Source organism: Ambystoma mexicanum, chromosome 7p (assembly GCF_040938575.1).
Source record: "Ambystoma mexicanum isolate Mex_15411 chromosome 7p, UKY_AmexF1_1, whole genome shotgun sequence".
NCBI classification, from domain to species: Eukaryota; Metazoa; Chordata; class Amphibia; order Caudata; family Ambystomatidae; genus Ambystoma; species Ambystoma mexicanum.
Window position 1 is genome coordinate 469,779,549 of NC_090939.1, and position 20,476 is coordinate 469,800,024.

General features: G+C 45.1%; 1 long non-coding RNA gene across 6 annotated transcripts in view; it reads left to right on the forward strand.

The window, feature by feature from the left end:
* LOC138526120 (uncharacterized) overlaps positions 1-20,476 on the forward strand; it is a 338,403-nt gene that overhangs the window by 207,431 nt on the left and 110,496 nt on the right. The window contains exon 6 of one of the 6 annotated variants that reach the window (XR_011283492.1): positions 6,604-7,414. The exons of the other annotated variants lie outside the window; for them this stretch is intronic. This is a non-coding gene — a long non-coding RNA (uncharacterized lncRNA). Of the gene's footprint in view, positions 1-6,603; positions 7,415-20,476 lie in introns of those variants that run through there. 6 annotated transcript variants of the gene reach the window in all.

The following is a 20,476-nucleotide window of genomic DNA, read 5'->3' on the forward strand; positions in this document are numbered from 1 at the left end:
AAATTACTGTAATGTGGCTTGCTGAATAGCAGGGTATTTCGCAGCAAAGGGTACATAAATTGTTGGTTAATATTACAAGTGTTTGACAATTTGTGACAGAATGCTACGTGCTGAAGGTGGAATAACCTGCGCTTTTTTGAGATTGTATTAAAGAAAATGATGTGAATAATTTAGTTTCTGAAAAGGGGGGCTGGAAAATCAGACCCCCACTTTCATAAATGCCCTATAGCACCATTCTAGTGCATTTGTGTGCCCTAGCTTTCCCAGTCTCCTGGCACCTACAGCACCAGTCCTGCAATGGCACGGGGCAGGTTCAAATGTCACATGTGCATTCCTGACAGCTGCTGGACCATAAAATAACAGCCGTCAGAGGTTGCTTTTTAACTGTCTACACCTCTGATTCAAATAAAATAAACAATTGTGTAACCTAGTTAGCTTTATGGTATCTTTCAAAATAAATCATGGCAATGACTACTAGGGTCACACAGTTATATAACCACAGCAATCTGATATCCTGTAACTGTCGGCTCTGTGAGCAGGGCTTCGGCTTTAACAGGGCTCTTGTCTTGCCTGGATGTCCCACAACTGCCATTTGGAACAATGGCCAGGAAACTGCCTTTTTGATCTTCCTGCAGAAAGGGCACTACCTTTCACCAGGGCACAGAACCCCCCCGCACCCTCAGGAGACCTCCTGGTAGTCTGTGCTTTAAATGCAGCACTGACATAACAAAGCCACTTTCACACCAGGGTGCTGACCAATGGAGGCCCTTTGAAGTCTGCAGATATGGGAAGGAAGCAGAGCCACAGGAGAGAGGTAGACTGAGAGTGTAGTTTCACCCTCTTGGTTTCTCTTAAGGCTCTTTACACTTCCTTCCCCCATCCCCGTTTCCTGCAGAAAAAGGCCCTCTGAGTATGATATCAAAAGGCAAGTGAACCTTGTTCCAAAAGCCTTGCTTGGACCCTTTCCAGCAGGCTTGCTTTGTCCCAACCTGCTGTAACCTTTTTTGCCTCCATAAGGAAGGGGGCTTCTCTTCTTCTTTGGTTCATCTTTGGACTCTCACAACAAGAAGAATTATTAACTTCAATCCTTTTGTGGATGCACAGAATTCCAACGTCCTGTGCTTTGACATCTTCTGTCTTCACCTTCCAGTCCCTGGGAGAGACAAGCCTCAGCTCCATAACAATCCCCTGGGAACAGTGAAAGTCAAATTCTGTGGACCAAGGCGTCTTTTATGGCTGCATTAAAACCGGAATGAGGACTCTGTTCACTGGAGGTAAATAACCCCCTGTAGTTGCCAGAGAACTTCTTGGAGTGGAAGCACAGAACTGAAGGACTTACTTTGCCATGGAGGCCCTGTATTGGGCCTTACAGCAACCTGGAAGTCCAGAAGCAGCTTGGAATCCTATTTCATTGCCTCAAAACATCTTCAAGCCAGATTTACTGCTCTCAATGCACTTTCAGCCGACACAGGACCTGCAACCGCTTGCTGCAATCTGAGCAACATAGACACCGGGTCAACCCACTGATTCAACTCAGGCTTCACATTGTGGGATTAAATGACTGGAGTACCGACTTGACTGCTGGAAGCAATCGACTTGCCCATCTCAGGCAACTGATTCGACTCAGCAGTGGCATTTATCTCAAGGACAACTCGACTGCACTCCGAACCACTGGAAGCCATTGTTTTGACCATCTCAAATTCTGACTTGACCTAGTGGGATCCCACACATTCACACCGACTCAACTCCGACCACCAATAGGATTGCATCGACTTGGACATCTTGACATCGGCTCAACCACAGTGAAACCTCCTAGAAGCCTGCTTTGATGCTGTTCATTTGAATTTGAATTCAAATTCATTTATTTCGTGCACCAAACAAAACCAATAATTTCTGGGCGCAGCTGGAAACAACGGTCAGCCAAATCAGTGCGCACACAAACCTTGTCAGCTCCACAAGCATCAATGTCCGAGCTACCGCCTACTTCCCCACTATAACTAAATTAGCAGAAGAGATGCATCTTCAGAGCCTTCCGAAAAGCAGTGAGTGTTTTCTGTGCTCGGCTTCCCATTCCAAACTTTCTATCCCCCTGGATATATATATGGATGGTGGAACCTGCAGCAGCAACTTGTCACAAGAGCGTAACTGGCTGACTGGAGTATAGATCTTAATTTTGTCCACCAGATATCTGGGCGCCAGCCAGTTTATACATTTAAAGATAACGCAGAGAATTTTAAAATCTATCCGTTCATTCACTGCAAGCCAATGCAGTGAGCACCGCAAATTAGAAATTGGGGATGATTTTGCCCCCCCCGAAAATAAGTCTCACTGACGCATTTTGTGCTATTTGCAATCTCCGACCTTGGGTGGTTGGAATTCCTGTCAGCAGAGAATTGCAATAGTCCAGGCGTGAGTTAGTGAGGGTCCCTACAACTGCTGCATGATCCTTACCTGGTATGAACGGGAGGATCTGTCTTAACAGTATAGAACACTGATTGTACCTTTGCACTAACCTGTGCTTTTCTCCCCATGTCCTCTTCCCACATACAGCCCTGATTTTGTATCTTAAGTGCAAAGGGCAGGTGTGACCCTAAAAGGCAGGGTGAAGGAGGGCACCTTCCATTTTGTAATTGTTATTAAGCACCAAGACAATACTTAAAGATACTGTGAAGAGGCCTGTGAAGATTTGACATCTGGCAAGGATGTGAATGCCCTGACTTTTTTGGGATTTTTATTAGCTAATGAAATATGCAGGTAATTCCATCCCTGAAAGGGTAATCTGCTAATCAGATCCCCCATTCATAAACTCCATGCCAAATGAATAGTGTGTATCGGTGTCTAGCTGCATCAGTAACCTAGCAGCGCCTGCTCTATCCAGGGCACAAGCAGGCTCAGAGGCCACACTTGCACATTTGACATCTGTATGACAACCATGTCTCTGCAGCACAGGGGCAGAATTTTAGATATGCACCCCTGTACCAAAATTATCATGATCATTGGCATCCCATGCTGGTGGTAGGGTAAACTCTAAATATAAGCTATGTCTGGGTTAAAGCATGGCACATGGCACTACGCATGCAATTGGATATCACCCATGTGTCCGCTCCTCTGAGCCAGCTCAGCTGTGGAGAGTGATATGTATTCTGGCAGACAGGCTGATCCTGCCAAATGACAGAACAGGAACCTGAATGGTCATGCCTCTTCTTGTATCTCTTTGTGAGGGTAGGTAACACCCTCCTCCAGAGACACCCGCACAACAGACAGCTGCCTTGTGCCCAGGCATCAAAGGAGCACTCGTTCAGAGGGAGTAATCCCATACCAGGGTGCTGCATTTTTAAAGGACTTTGATCTTAGTGAGAAGGGAGTGGGGTGGGTCAGTGAAGACAGGAGATCTCTGTACAGTGGGGAAAGACTTCCACCATCTTGGTTCTCTCTGCTTCTCTCTCTCCTTCCTGTCCCCTCCACTTCCTCTAGAGCGAAGCACTTTGAGTGTGATGTCAGAGGGCAAAGTGCACTCATTTCAAGAAGAGGGATTGGACCACTAAGGCAGTCTAGCTTTAGTCCAATCACCTGTGGGTGTTTACCTTTAAAAGAAGTAGTCATCACACCACTTCTTTGAATCATATCTGGACTCCAACCATTGGAGATTTCATTGGACTCTGTTGGAAGAGAAGTCCTTTCTACAGTATTTCAGTTGTAAGGTTGAAAGCGGGTGTTTCAAGGCAAAGGCAAGCTCTGTCCCCTAACCATCCCCAGGGAGCATTGGAGTTGGATTCTGCTTCTGGATCTAGACCTGCATCTCTCCAAGACACAGTGGTACCCAGGACTCCACCTTGTTGGAGGACCCCTGCAGTTGTGTGCCGGCCTCACCCGGATTTGGGAGCATGAGAACAATGAACCATCTTGTCACTGAGATTCTGTATTGGGCCTCACAATACATGAAAACAAGAACAGCCATGAACCCTGTGTTTTCGACGTCAACCCGGTGCAAGCCGTGATTCGAGCATGATCAATGCCTAGCGAACCATCAGCACCCTTCTATGCTGCCTTTGGTGTTCATTGTCCTTTGAAGCACTGGTCGCCTGTTACCACCTTGCTGCTGCACTGTGCCAGATGAAGCGTGTCATTGCCTCAGCTTAATCACTGCTGCTCTTGTAAGTCAATCAACCCGACCCTGGTGTCCCCGAACAGCGACCTCTGAATCTCTGCATTGAATCGACTTGCCTGCGCATCCTGTCACCAGCTTGTTGTTGTCGAGCCTCAACCGCAGAACCGAACCTGGTGCCTGCAGATGCAGACAGTTTGAGTAGCCCCTTCAAAGTCACAGCAACCTTCCGTTCAACCCGACTCAACACCAGCTTGTCGCTGGACTGCCATGACTGCTGCTTCCTCGGAACAAAAAGAACCCGGTTACGATGCTGAGAAGCCTGGTTCAACACTATCGAACCTCCAAGACACTGGCAAAATTATTACTGACTGATATCTGCACTCTCCCCTCCCCCGGTCCATTTTTGGGCCCCAGACTAGCCAGGTAATTTTAATCCCTTTTTGAAACCTTTTTGAACATTATGGTCTTTTAATTGTCTTTTCTCCTTCTGTGTCATTACCCAGAATGCTGCATCTATTCTGTCTTTGCATATTCTGTTTTCCTTCTACAGGGGTGGGTTTTTACAGTGTTTTCCATTTAGTTATTATTGTACATGATGTGTTTGATTAAAGTATATATTTTTATAGAACTTTGATTGGACATTCCTTTATTTTGGACTGTTATTTGGGTTGCTACTGAGCTACTGAAACACATGCACTCTCCTCTTGAGACTATAGCCTTCCCTCAGCCCATGTTACCACAAAAGGCGAAGGAGGTATATCTCTTAAGTGTACCTGTTTTACCTTTATGATTGTGTTGGCTCTTGGTTTGTAAAAGTGTGAGGGCTGAGTAGGCACTTTAGCCTCGGCTCATCCTTTCCTACCCTTTCCTCTCCCCCCCCGAGACAGTGAAACAGGTGACCCAGTGGAGCCATCTGTCTGACAGGACAAAAGAATTCCATGCGGCAGCAACATCCAGAAGTCGCGACAAAATACTGCTGCAAACAGTACGCGTTTTTAACTTTCCACCTATCGAACTGGGGGGCATGCCGGTGGGGAACACTTCTATGGACAAGGGGTTTTGGGATCTTACCCAGAACAGTCATATAAAACCTGTATCACCCTCACCTCCAGCTACACTTGAGGGAAGTGGGAAAACTCCCACCCTCCTTGAAGTGGTTTCCAATACGGACACAGCAGTTCACTCTAGTGCAGCTCCTGAGGGAGAAGGGACTCCCCTCAGCCCGCCTGCAGTAGAGAGGACGCACGAGCAGCTGTCCGCGACGGGACTGGCAGCTGAAAAAACGCTCCTGACTGACCTGAGGGGGGGGGGGGGGACTTTCTGAGCCCGGGAACCGTGGGGAGAAAGTGAAGATACTGATACACGCTACGGGGGAACTGGAACGCGACCTGGAAGATTTGAGGACCCCCTCGGGAGGCAATGAGTCTCCGCTTCCCCTGCTCTCCACTGCTCCCTCCCACTGCGCTACCTCCCCCCCATCAAATCAACCAAGTCCAAAGGAGAAGGGTTAACCGGGAGAGGGTCTAATCTTGCCCCAAGGTGACCGCAGGGCAATCACCCCCGAGAGAATATCCCAAGCTGACCCTGTGCTGAGAGCCAAAGCCTGCCAGCAATTCAAAAACTCTCCATTGAAGCCGCTCCCACCATTTTTTCCCCAACTCACCTTACCTCTGATGTCCCGATCGAAAAAGACAGTTCTGTCACTCCTTGCACATCAATTAAGCTCAGATGTTCGTGACCGGAAGAATGTTCCAAATTTTGGAGCCCTGAACAGAAAAACGTCTACCACCAGCATAATTCCTATTACACTTCGGCAGTTTAGAGTCGTGGATGAGCCAGGACGAAGAGCGCGAGTAGGGGTATAAGTCTTAAGTGTACTGACCTAATCGGTGTGTATGTCGCCTTTGTGCACCAAAGTATGAGCGGTATATGTGGATTCTGGATCATTTCAGTTGTGCGAGTCAGCTACACATACGTACATGATATTTTAACTATATGGTGTTCATTGGCATGTCTGTTTTTCCTTTCCTTGCTTGCTGTGTAGTGACAGTTGAGCTTTCAGCTGTGCACGGGTTGACAGGCGTAATTAAAACATACATAAAAAAGCACAGTGCAACCACAAAACCCATACACAATCTGTTGAGTCATGTGCATGCATGGGAGGACTTTCCCAAACATTAGCTCAATTGATTTTTGTTTCATTATTTAAAGAAATGAGGCTGCCAGAGAGAGCGCTAGGGACATCCCCTGTGGGAAACGTAGAATTAGAAACCAGGGCACTTTTTAAAACAGAAAACACATATTAATGTACTCCTCCCTGTGTCATTGTGTTTTTATTCATGTTTTACTATGACCAGAGTGAAGGAATATGGAAGGGTGTTAAAGCAGAGAAATTGGTGATTAGAATGTTTCAGTTAGACATTAGACGTTGTTTCAAATGTGTGCCTTTGTCTCCATTCCATTCCAAACTTTATTTTTTGTCTCACAAAATGCAGGTTTTGATACTTTTTTATCGAACTAACTGGAAATGGTGTGCCGAGGTGCAACAGTGCATTAGCTTTCGAAGTCCCATAGACTTGTTCACCAGAAGATGCAGAGCCAACATTTGTACCGCTGGATGAATGCCGGCGTGGCTGTATAGCCATTTTATAATACACTTATGCTGTGTTCAGATTAAAACCACGCAACAGTCTACCAGGCTTAATTATACAGAGGAACCATTAAAAAATATATCTAAAAAATATGCTGGATTTTATATGCATTATTACTGTTACCCTGATGAAGGTGGCCATATTTGAAAGGCATTGCCGAAACTAGTTGGTGTCCTGCTGTTACAATTACTGAAAAGCCTGGATGTTAGTGAGCATGAATGATTTGCCAATGTATTTTTATCTTTTCACTTTCTAATGAATGTGAAAGCGCTACGGCACTTCAAGCATTGTAGCTGGTGGTGGCTCCTATCTTGCACATAATGGTGATGTAACATGTATTTTGTGAGATTATTTGAGCTATTAAGACCTTGATGAAATCTGAATGCTTTTTGATAATTTTGTAAATTAAAACTAAAAAAAAGTGGCTAATTGTTTAAAATCACTTGCGTTTAGCAGTATTTTTCTGAGCAGAGTATTTCAGTATAGAATTACCTCAGATGGGGTGTCGTAATTTCTGAATATATTTTTGGGTTTTTATTTTACCTATATTTTGTTCCCAGGAGTGTCATTTTTCTAAACAAGAGCTAACACTTGTGGACATTTCATGTGTGACATTGGCCGGATTGGGCTGAGAAGGTTATAAAAACACAACCATTAGCTGCTGCCTAGTGAACGACCAAAAAACAACCCCTATTGAGGAGACAAAGGTTCGATGGGAACAGAGCTCAAGTCGAGGGAACAGGCGGATGGACGGAGTCCACCCACTTTTTTCAGAGGGTGGTGGACTCAGCCTCTCCCCCCACAGCTAAAATGAGCACCATTGAATGACCTCTTTCAACCTAGAAACTAAAGCCAAGCACAGGGATCAAACCACAGTCCTTGGGTTTGCAGGCCGAGCACTTTACCACTGCACTATATAACCTGATGAAAAATAACAAACAACTAAAGATCAAATGTCCCATTTTGGTAGTGCAAGTTCCAGGGAAATGATTTGGTATTGGTTCTTGGAGTTTAAAACATGCACACCTTTTAGCGTTTTCAAAAACACTATTAGAAGAAACTATCCTCTCTTGGTTTTGTGTGTGTGTTGATTTTATGAAAGGCAAATGCCATTCGTCCTGTGCAATTTGGGTGGTTATGCAAAGGCAATTTAATGAAATGTGCATATTTCACCTTGATATGCTAATTTCTGGAGACACCACATCCCATTGCGTATGTTGATGAGCACCCCCCCACTTTAATTTTTAGGACTTGACCCCTGGATGGGAAGAATGGTCTAATCTGGGGAGGAATCTGAGTCATGCAGTATAGCACCCTCTTTTTCTGTGCATGCCTGTGCTATGAACTTGCTCTCTGGGGAGAGCGAAGTTCTGAATTAGATATGCCTTGCAGTCTTTGGACGGATGCAGTCCGGTGAGGCGAGGCACACAAAAGAGAGGCAGTGCCTTCAAATTGCATAGATGTTTCTGAACTCTGCCATTTCTAGTTGTTGGGATGATACAAGGCGCTGAGGTCTTTAGGTCTTTGAGTGTTTGGAACACGTGTTTTGTTGGGGAGCGATCCAGGGTAAAATGCAATTGGTTGGAGACCTCCGCCCCCCATTCTTCCTGGGGCTTACGCGGGTTCATTCTAGCTGCGCATGGTAGGGGCACAGAGTGTGTGGTCTCCCAGCTTCGCCTAATGCGTGTATGCTCTGTGAATGAAAACGCCTCTCCTTTCGCCAGAGTGGACCGAGAGCGCTGGAATGGGCGGCCTTTACCCGCGTTTCCCCTATTCTCTCGTTCTGTTCTGCCCTGAGGGGAAATGGCGGAGGGGCCGAAGGAGGCGCGGTGGGGGAGCAGCGGGGGGCGACTAGGGAGAGCGAGATTCTTTTTCAACAAACCACATTCAAGCGAAGTCGTGTGTAGGCAGATTGTCAAGAGAAACCTGAAGATGTAAAGGGAAATGCTTGCATGGTGAGGAATGCGAGTTCCCTCGAGGGGGGAACCCTCCGCCAGACTGGAGGCAAGCGAGCAGCACACAGGGAAGGAGGACAGCGTGGGGAGGAAGGGGTGGGGGCCTTCTCCCTGTTTTCTGAAACCGACAGCTGGTGCTGGCTCAGATGACAAAATGCTTTGGCAAAACGCCGCTGTACCGCAGTGAAGCGAGTTTGCTGGAGTGAACGCCCGACTTCACCGAAAGTTTTAGTCAGGTTGCCACCGACCCCACTACTACAGACACTTTTCAGAGTGCAGGTGGGAGCCGAGACATCTGTCCCAGAGTACTATTTCTACCCACACCGTCACACCGTTTTGTCGATGGGCTTAATCGGTGTCATGCTAGGCTGCATTGCTTTTATTTGAAAATAATCGCCCCATTCAGAGACATAAATTGTTATTTTGGGGGGGACACATGATGTGATTGCCCGGTCCGGTGCCGCGTGCACGGAGCTTGGGCAGCATGCGACACCCCCCCAAACACGCCTGCGTGCTGTTAACGTTTTGGGGGACTTCCCTGCTAAAGCAAACATTTTACGGCTGAGTCATTAAAAAAATAAACGCGCTGTCTTTCCTCCACTGGCGAGGTTTGCATGTATTTTGCATTTCGTTGAAGGGGAGGGATGACTATCGCTTTAGGGGAATTCCAAGCAGGTGGGATTGTGGCATTTGGGTGCGAGTAATACGACCGTAGCGCGAGCATTAACAAGAATGAGGGAACTGCAGACATGTTGTATCGATAATGCAACGTGATGTTTGACTGAAAAGGTTGATTTTTAACCGGCCTGCTCTTCTGTGTGTCGCTAATAGCGTTCACTTCGCACGTCATTCTAAGCCATCTTCAATGCTTATTCTTGACTTTTCTGCAGCTTTTGACACTGTCACTCTCTTTCTCCACTTAAGTTCTCTGGCTCGGTTCTAAAATGGATTAGTTCTTAGCTGTCAGAGAGTGGTGGAAGTGTACGAAAAGAAGTAACCCACAAATCCCATCAACACGACCCCTCCCGCGCGCAATACAAACCCCAGAACCCATGCACGCCTGCCGTTTAGGCGAATGTTCAGTGCAATGCAAGTTTCAACTTCTCCCTACACTTTTATTTTAAAACTAAACCTTAAAATAAAATTATAGGAACCGTAAAACTGAATTAAAAGAAGTAGAGGAGCAGCGCTCCGGCCCACTTTGACCACCGCTGTCAGATCGCTGTTCCTCATTCTCTTGGGCTGGCTCTACCTCCTCTCCCCTTGCACCTTGGCGTTCCTCACGGCTCCGTTCTTGACCGACAGCTTTTCTCCCTTTATACTATTCCACTCTCTGATCTAATGTCTTCCTTTAATTTGACCCTGTCACTTGTACGCTGATGACACCCACATTTTCTTCTCATTCGCATCCTTTTCTGACTCTGTTCTACTGTTTCCAGCGGCCTCACTGCTATCCAATCTTGGATGACCTGTCACTTTATCTCAACGCTACTGAAACTGGGCTCCTCTTTCTCTCAACCAATACTCGACCTCCTCCTCTTCCTCCACCCTCTCTGCTCTCCCCTCCTACTCCTCTTGCCTCCTTGTCTTCCACCAAAAATATGGGTGTTCTTTTCGAACACCCTCTTTCTTTTTCTGCTCATATATCGAACACTCCTCTGGTCTGTCATTTCAATCTTTATCTTCAACATCGCGCTCGCCCCTTTCCATTCTTCTCTGCTACAGAACTTCTTATTGGCCGACTTATCTTCTCCCCTATTGGCTACTGTACTGCCCTCCTAGTTCCCATCTTTCACCCCTCAGTTCTATTTGCTGTGCTGCCATTTGACTTCTCTTTCGCCTTCGTCCGCCTAGTTCCCATCATACACCCCTCCGTTCTATTTGCCGTGCTGCCATTTGACTTCTCTTTCTCTTTCGTCTACCTAGTTCCCATGTTACACCCCTCCGTTCTATGGACAGTGCTGCCATTTGACTTCTCTTTCTCCTTCGTCTACCTAGTTCCCATCTTACACCCCTCCGTTCTATGGACAGTGCTGCCATTTGACTTCTCTTTCTCCTTCGTCTACCTAGTTCCCATCTTACACCCCTCCGTTCTATGGACAGTGCTGCCATTTGACTTCTCTTTCTCCTTCGTCTACCTAGTTCCCATCTTACACCCCTCCGTTCTATGGACAGTGCTGCCATTTGACTTCTCTTTCTCCTTCGTCTACCTAGTTCCCATCTTACACCCCTCCGTTCTATGGACAGTGCTGCCATTTGACTTCTCTTTCTCCTTCGTCTACCTAGTTCCCATCTTACACCCCTCCGTTCTATGGACAGTGCTGCCATTTGACTTCTCTTTCTCCTTCGTCTACCTAGTTCCCATCTTACACCCCTCCGTTCTATGGACAGTGCTGCCATTTGACTTCTCTTTCTCCTTCGTCCGCCTAGTTCCCATCTTACACCCCTCCGTTCTATGGACAGTGCTGCCATTTGACTTCTCTTTCGCCTTCGTCCGCCTAGTTCCCATCATACACCCCTCCGTTCTATTTGCCGTGCTGCCATTTGACTTCTCTTTCTCTTTCGTCTACCTAGTTCCCATCTTACACCCCTCCGTTCTATGGACAGTGCTGCCATTTGACTTCTCTTTCTCCTTCGTCTACCTAGTTCCCATCTTACACCCCTCCGTTCTATGGACAGTGCTGCCATTTGACTTCTCTTTCTCCTTCGTCTACCTAGTTCCCATGTTACACCCCTCCGTTCTATGGACAGTGCTGCCATTTGACTTCTCTTTCTCCTTCGTCTACCTAGTTCCCATCTTACACCCCTCCGTTCTATGGACAGTGCTGCCATTTGACTTCTCTTTCTCCTTCGTCTACCTAGTTCCCATCTTACACCCCTCCGTTCTATGGACAGTGCTGCCATTTGACTTCTCTTTCTCCTTCGTCTACCTAGTTCCCATCTTACACCCCTCCGTTCTATGGACAGTGCTGCCATTTGACTTCTCTTTCTCCTTCGTCCACCTGTAACCCCAGTTCTCCTGTCCATTTCTTTTCTTCTCTTTGACTCTCTTCTTTTGTTCAACTTTCTTGTTATTATTTTTGTGCTCCCATGGTCTTGCTGCTCCTTACCTTACCTCCCTCATTTCTCTTCATAGTCCACTTTCTCCTCGCTCTCCTCATTCCTCTCTGTGCCCCCTCTCGTTTCCACTTCTCGCACCCAAACTGTTAACATCTCTCCCTCTAAATATTCACTCCCTCACTGCATCTCGCCTAAAAAATCATCTTCTTTCTACCCTTTCAAATCAGTTTTATATTTCCTTCTCTTTCTTGCCTCATTCATTGTTTACTGCCTATTGTCTGTACTGCTCTGATTTAAAGTGCACAGCACTTTGGCGAAAGTGCTTAAAAAGCTCAGAAAAATACAAATGTACACTTCATTTAAATTGAGACAGCTATAATTGTGTTGAAGGAATAGGTGTGAGAATGTTTTCGATAATATGGCACTCTCTGAGCATGCATGTGAGTTTATTCATACATGGAGAGTGCAGCGCACACTTTGCATGGCAGATGTGCCACGTTCAGCATTGAAGCAAATAGCATTAAGGCACTTGTGTGTTCCACTGGAGCACAGCGTGCCATGAACACATGCATTCGTCAGCATGGCGCTCAGTCTAGAGGACCGCCTTCTGCAAAGCGACACTGCAACAATGTCTCAGAGGAAAAGGCTCTGTGTCTAAACCCCAAAGTTGAAGGCTTCTTCCGAACAAGGATGCTTTCTTTTAGGGAAATTTGAAGCGTTTTCCAAAGGGTGAGAACCGTCAATTTTAGTGGGGTTTACCCCTCACAGGTCCCTAGGAGCCATCTTCTCCTGAGATTGCAGGATTTTCTTTTCATCAGGGGTGTCACCCCCTGAACCTCCCTATCGCTCCCTGCATGAAACATTTCATAACGGCCAGTAATTTGTTAAAAAATAAGTGGCAGGGCTATTTTGTAGCATGCCCGTGACACATTGGGGGGGGGGGCAGCTCCCCTCATTCAATTGCTACCACCCATGGCTGCTCCCCTCATGCGAGTATATTTGGGGTAAACGCAGAAACTCTCAATGGCTCATTGGGGGTGATAAATGCACTACCGGGCAGAGGTGTGATTAAAGAGATCAATCAACTTAATATCGAATGACATAATATACTAGCTGTGTCTTGAAATAAGAGAAACCCTTAAGCACATTTTAGAACACATCATCTTCATTGAAATGTTGCTTTAATTCTATAGGTGGCAAATGGAACCTATTGACCATCTATCCACAACATGCTTTGCCCCTATGGTAAATTGATAAATAAATGCAGGAGACATCATTACTGACCTGATGAACTTGCTTAGGAAACACTGCGGCGAGACGTTCTAATATCGTCTGGCACTCATGACAGACACAACTCTTTGCCAGTAGCATTTTCCGCGTTTCCTCTGTTGTGGTGCTGATGGCTGGTGATTCTCCTGTTATCAACTCATCCTGCTGTGCCAGTGCTCCTGGTTATTACAGCGGTGGAGCTGCACCAATATGATGCAGGCTGACTGGAACAGTGTGTGGTAAGAGCCAGCACAAGAACCCAGTATTGTCACTCCCCAACACATTGATATCAATGAAATTGAGTCATCAGGCTCGTGAATAACAATGAGCCTGCCCAGGATGCAGAGACATTGCACACTGTTGTTGCTTGTTGTGGAACTATGTCTGGCTGAAAGTAAAAATCGTAAAGTTGCCAATAAAAAACAGAATCGAACAGAGTCTGAAACGATAAGTGCCGGGTCTCTAAAATAAGTGCTGGGGCTAAGCCCTATCAAACACCCCCCCCCACAAATTAGGCACTGACACCCCCCACAAACACACACATGCACACTTACCTGTATATTAGTGGCAGTGTCATAACAATGAGATGTCTGGGTAACCACACTCATGAGTCTGCAGGGAGGTACAGGGAAAAGGTGGCACACAGCAGAACATCCCAGTGATGTCGGCAGAGCAGCTGGTTGTGCTGAGCACCATGGAAATGGGCCGTAGACAAAGGGTACATAGGCAAAGGCCCAGATAGCAAGATTTTGCTAGTAGATGATTAGGTTCACACATTGGATGTGCAGTAAACATTCATAATAAGTGGGCTGCATCACGGCTACTAATAAAACAGCAAGCAGGTGTAGCACATTGTACTGATGACTAAGCTCTCTACATGCACCTCTATGAGAATACATGCCATCTGCCAACATTCATACAGCACACGGACTAGGGGGTTCTAAGGTGCATGCATACATTATCAGTTAACACGAGCGCACACCTCACACTGTTAATAACATCATCATTAAACTATGCCGCTCACAGCAAGGGAAGTGCAGACGAAAACCTGTCAATCATATGTCCAAGTGGAGCAATGCACTTCTGGAACTGGGACACAGACAGTAGTGCTATAGTTTGTGGCTGTAGAGGGTGGTTTTGTGGGCCAGCAGATACAACAGAACAGTCAGCCAATCCCTGCTACTCTTGTGAACACACAGCTGTACCCAAAAGGAAGTGCCCATCTATCGAAAGTAGTGCCAATAACTACTATGGTATACCAAATGGCAAGAGTAGCTGCTGTCAGTGGCATATTTAGGCTTTCCGCTGCCCTAGGCCCAAATAAGTGCATACCCCCCAACTTTACTCCACCTCTGCCAGACTCTGTACCTTCACCAGATTCCGCCCCTTGTTAGGCAAGATTGTATGTAGTAACCCTGTGGGAGGCTACACAAGCCTTGTCCTCTCGGAAATAGGTAACCCAACCTTTGGTATAGGCCTGTACTACACAAGTTGGTAGAGTGACTGAGCAGCCATGCTTATCTCAAAGGGGTCAATGTGAGCTGTAGGGTTGCAACATAGAGATCCACAGTGACATGTATTCAAATAACACGTATTCTCAAGGTTTCTTGATAAAATCATTATTTATTAATTTGACAGTTTTAAAATAAGCCTTCTTTAGATGGGGACAATATATAACAATATAATACACTTAACAAATACACTCCTTCAGTTTCAGTAAGTAAGTAGATACCCTTTTGGGATGGCACACAGACACTTCCTACACCCTGAGGTGACTTCAATTACTAGGACACTGTGGACATTGATATATCACTTTTAGATGTAATGCAATACTGAGGTTGTGGAAAAAGGAAAAGGTTAGGGAAGGAAACAAAGGTTAACAAGGTGCTGTGTGTCACAATACAAAAAGATGATGCCTATGCAGGTTGTCAGACTCCAAAACCAAAAGAAATACAGGGTTCAAATCAGAGAAAAATACACGAGAGAGTGGGAAAAAGGTCCCACTCTCTCCAGGATAAAAATGAAGAGTCCTAAAGTCCACCAAAAGAGCTGGGAGTCTCTAAGGTAGAAGGGAATGAACACAGAAATTAGAATTCTCCCTAACACCCCTCAACAAACTCTGCCTGCGTTGTCCAAGCTACAACACTTCAACCCCATTTTGTCCCCCATTTTAGCTCCATAACATTATAAGGACATTTTTAGGGTTCCAGGGATTAGAACGTTATTGCTTCCTCTCTATTAATTCAAGCCTGTCATCCTTTGTGTTAGGTTAGATGAAAAAGTGTTTTCAGATCTCTGCTGCCCAAGATTTGGAGAAGGCATTGTGTTCTACAGTTGAGTGCACTAGAGGCAATTGTTACGGCTAATTGTCTGCTTTCGGTTAGGTCCAAAAGTAATCTTTTAGAGGAGGCGATGAGAACATAAACTCTTTGGCAACTGGACACAAGTGAGAGAAGGTTGGAACAAGGAATTTTGGTTGCACTGCTAATATCTGGTTCTCTCACAAATTGCCTGCTGTCACTTTACGAGAAGCACCTAGACTGGTCTGTAATAGTAATGCAACATAACTCCATTTCTACATCCGGTCTTGTCAAATGGTAAAGTTTACATGTGAAATATATTATTTATTTCTATTTATTTATAATGTACTGGCACCCCTTAGGCATCAGGGTGCAGTGACATAAACATGCCTATACAAACACAGGAGACAAAACAGTCTGACGTGGGGAAATAAGTACTACGCTGTTACTCGGATCACTTGAAGAGTAAGGTTTTCAGTGACTTTTGAAACCATTTTATGTCTGCCCCTAGTGTAAGTGCGAGTGGCAATGTGTTCCAAAAATATGCTGCCTTTGCAGGGAACGATCTTCCAAGGCCTTTAGTAAGTTTGAAGCTTGGACTCAGCACTTGCCCCGGGTTGGAGGAGTATAGGGTTCTAGACGGAAAGTAAGGCAGGGTCAACGGTTTGAGGTAGGCAGAGCCTGTTCCAACGAAGCAACATTGGACCATGGTGCCCATTTTGAACTGAATGCCTTCCTGTATCGGTAACCAGTAGAGGTCCCTTCTGTGGTCTGAGGTGTGCGTCCTTCTAGGGAAATTTTTGACAATACGCACTGCATTATTCTGTATTATCTGACACTTCTTAAGGTCGAAGAGTGAAGCTACACATAATAAAGAGTAGCAGTAATCGAGTCTAGTTAAAATGTTAGCTCGGGTGATGATTGCGCAGTTCATTACTGTAATATAAGGCCGAATGTTCCTAAGTAGACGTAGATGGTAACTGCAGTTTTAATTCACGTGGTTGACATGAGCATTTGCATTTAAGGAGGCCTCCAATTGAACACCCAGTGTTTTTACCATCTTTTGTATTTGGAACCTTTTGTAGTCTGTGCTAAGTTTGCCCGGCACCTGCCGTTAGCCAAAAATCGGGAGCTCTGTTTTGCTGATAGCCATTTTTGTGACATCCAATCTTGAAGAGTAAGGTTTTCAGTGACTTCTGATATGATTTTACGTCTGCCTCTAGTCTAAGTGCGGGTGGCTATGTGTTCCAAAAATATGCCACATCTGCAGGTAACGATCTTCATAGGCCTTTAGTGTGTTTGAAGCTCAGACCCAGAACTTGCCACAGGTTGGAGGAGCATAGGGTTCTAGACAGAAAGTAAGGCAGGGTCAATGGTATGAATGCCTTGCCCCAGGTTGAACCCAACATTTGAAAGTGCTGGGTCCAAGCTTCAAACGCACAAAAGGTGGTACAGGCATATTTTATACACATTGTGAATCGAATGAACTTGACCCTCTTCTCATGGTTACAGCTCTGGTGTTAGCAGGGGGCAAAATAAAAATAAGGCAAGTTACCTGCTGCAGCGATATACCTCCAATTGCTTGGGCTGGAACGCCATTACAATATGGCAAAATCACAAGTCAAGTTTGTAAACTTTGCCTGGGCATAGACACCTCAGTAGAGTAAAGACAGTTGGGGAAAGTTCTTGGAATCTTTGGCTTTGCATTCTCACGGTGGAGTGATGGATAAGAGTGGCCCTGAACATTCATGTTATGCTATATTGTCTTATACAATGCACTGTTACCACCCGGGGTGGTCTCCAAGCACTCACATGGCTCTGCAAGAAAGAGGGAGGGGTGGGATTAGTGAGGGTAGAATGATAGGATAGGTCCAGAACCTGGAGAAACTGTCATCTGTGTGTTTTGGCTTGCAGATGAGTTGATTGCGTGCACTGACTTGTATCCGTGAGGGCAAGACCCATTGCCTGGGTTGTTTGTTGTGTGCCAATGTCGGTTTTGTTGGGTGTGTGTTTGGGTGTTGTATGTGTAGTTAGGTTGGTAGTTTTGATTGTGGGCACTGGTTTGTTGTATCCATAAGGGAAAGGTTCAGTGTCTGGGTTGTTTGTTGTGTGTGGGAGTTTAAATTGGGCGTGTGTTTTGGGTGTTGCATGTGTAGTTGGCAGGTAGCATGGTTATGATATGATATGATAGGTTATTTATAACGCGCTTAATACCGAGAGGTTTCTAAGCGCGGACCGGGGATCGAACTTGTGCTGCTCTGTGTCTTCTTCCTTGCAAGGCAAGCATGTTGCCGCTGAGCTATCCTCCCAAGATGTGCACACTGGCTTGTTGTATACATAAGGGTAAGGTCCAGTGTCTGGGATGGTTTGTTGTATGCAAATGTTAGTTATGTTGGGTGCATCCTTGAGTGTAATTTGGCTAGTGTGGGAAGCAACAGCTTTCCTCATAGCTGCACAATGCAGGGACAATTTATAAAACATATGAAGTGGTACATACTGTTTACATCATTGCTGTTTGTTCAATTGTTCAAAATACCCATCACTCCAAGAATAACATTGAGCAATGGATCGGGTGGTCCAGCACAATATTACCTTTGTGGGTGTGGTTTAGGCAAAGGGTCTTGCCATCTTGCGTTAAAGGTAATTTAAAATGTTTAACTCCCTAGAGTTGGTTGGACTGTACAACACATAGAAACATTTAGAGATTTGTGGGTAAAAAAATAGATGGACTGCTGTCATTTGACGTACTCGTTCTGTTGGTAGTACTGAGACACATGATAAACCCAGCAGGGATGCCATTTGCCTGCTTAGCACTGAGCAGCTTCTGTAAAGATGGCTGCATGGATATCTTTATGGGACACCTTTACAGCTGTGAAACAGTGTCTACCTTTGGCACACCGTTTTTGTTCTCACCCTTCTTTGGCTTAGGGTATCCTTTCACAGGTTTCTTGATGCACTTGCGCATTCAGATTTACACAATTTTAACTTCTTTATGATCTATTTAATGCTTGCAGCTTTTGAGTGGCTTCAGACCTCTGAACTGTGGGGGCGGGGAGGGAAATTAGTGCTTGCTTCTGAACATCCTTCCAGTGCCACCTGTGAGAACTCTGTACTTGACTTAAGCACATGCATGCGTTTAACATGGTAAAATGATGCATCATTTTTAACCTTTACTTTTCTGAAGGGAAAACCCTCATTTTTACAACTGTTTAAAAGATTCATGTTGTGTATTTGAATATACAAGTGATTGCTTATCACAGTATGTGTGTATTGATTAGAAAGAATTCCAAAGATAATGTGAAGTGGCACCAATAAAACCAATAAGGATTTGGCTGTTTTGCTTATTAAAGAACATTTTGGGAAGAAAAGAATGACCAACGAGCTTTAAATCTGTCATGTATGTTTTTAAGAGTTGTATGACCGAATCACTAAATACCTAAAGCATGCTGGGTTTGGTACAGGTTTACTTCATATATGAACAAAAGTCGCCCTAACAATAAAGCTTTTATAAATATCAAGCATATCTATCTAAAAGTTTGGCCATCCAAGGCTTGAGCTATCAGAGTGGAATGACTTCTAACAGCTCAAAATTACTCGCTATGTTGTGGATCAGCCAGACTCAAAATGTGCTTTATATTTAAAACATGACAATCAGTAAACTGAAAGTAAAATGCTGCTCCTCTGGCAATCTGCAGCCCTAGGTTGGGCCTAGTCGGCCTTGTTGTAAATACGTCTATGGCTACTGTCTGTAAAAACACAGCCAGAATATAATCTTGAGTTTACTTTTAATTGTCCATCAGGATTGGCATCGGATATTAGGTATTTAAAAAAAGTTCCTTACAGGATTGTGCATTCCTGAATCAGTATAAACCGGTATAGGTGGATAAAACAAAGGCTCCCTGTTGATCAAGATGTACAAAAAATTTGGATTCATTTGAGAAGTTCTCATGCCTGCACTGTGCAGAGAGTTTGTTGTCATCAGGTGAGCAAGGACATGAGTCTTACTTAACACAGCGTGTAAAAACGTATAGTTGAAATACACATTGATGTTTTAGCTTGAGATCATTGCTTAGGACATTGTCCAAAAGTCAAATTGGATTGAAAACCAGCAGAAGCACATCCATTATCTGCTCTTTGAAAATGTGAATAGTTAACACTCCATCAGATCCAGCAGCCTTAGATTTGTCTAACTTGCATAGCTCTGTCATTTTTCATGTTGTTTATGACAATTATAATCCATATATGTCATCTCCTGTTAAAAGCTGAATTTGTTCATCCATTATGAAGGCATCCATATTGTTTGGCTGTTTCCATTTTTAGTCTGGACAATTAGGTGTTACACATATAAGCCAAAACTATTGCATTATAGTACATGTCGGAAGGAATGGCCTTTGAGGACGGACACAAAGCTTGTAGGTGTTGTTGGGTTATTTGTCCACCCATTGACTGTCCATGGCCATGCTAATCTCTATGGCCATTCCCACCCAGTTCCTGCACTGTCCCCACCCAAAACACCTCCTCATTGTAACTCTTTGAGCTCGCTTTAATCAAGCCTTGCCATCAAACTTTGCACTCAATGTGCCTGCCATTGTTTTTTTTAAAGCAGAGTTCTTTAACTTAATTGGAGTTCTAAACCTGCTAATGGTGTAGTAGAAATGTCTTAACCAGGTCTGCCTTCTGCTACTCGATTTATAATCACTCTGGGTGTCCTTCCAAGCATTGGCAAAGCCATCAGTCTTGGCTTGTGTATAAGTATTAGGCATTTACTCGGGACTGCTATTAGATGTCCAGGTACTCGCACCATTTTGCACCTACTACCATCAATGGCCTGTTAGTACCACTACAGCTGTGCCTGCCAAGTGCCTTTCCCATGCCTACACAAAATCCCAAACTGTTGGCGTTGCGAATGCTTGTTTTTGTTTCTTTTGGCCTTGGCAATAGATTTTGATTCTGTGAATGCCGGGGCCTCGCCCACACTCCTGAGGAGAGTAATTGTGTTCCTTCTTTGAGTGTTTTTTCATTGCGTTGCCCATCACTCTTGGAACTTCAATGGGGGTACAGTTTGCCTTTCCCTCAACAATCCCAGAGGAACATTTGGGGTGACCTGCTGTCTGAACAAGGGCTACCTGCAGC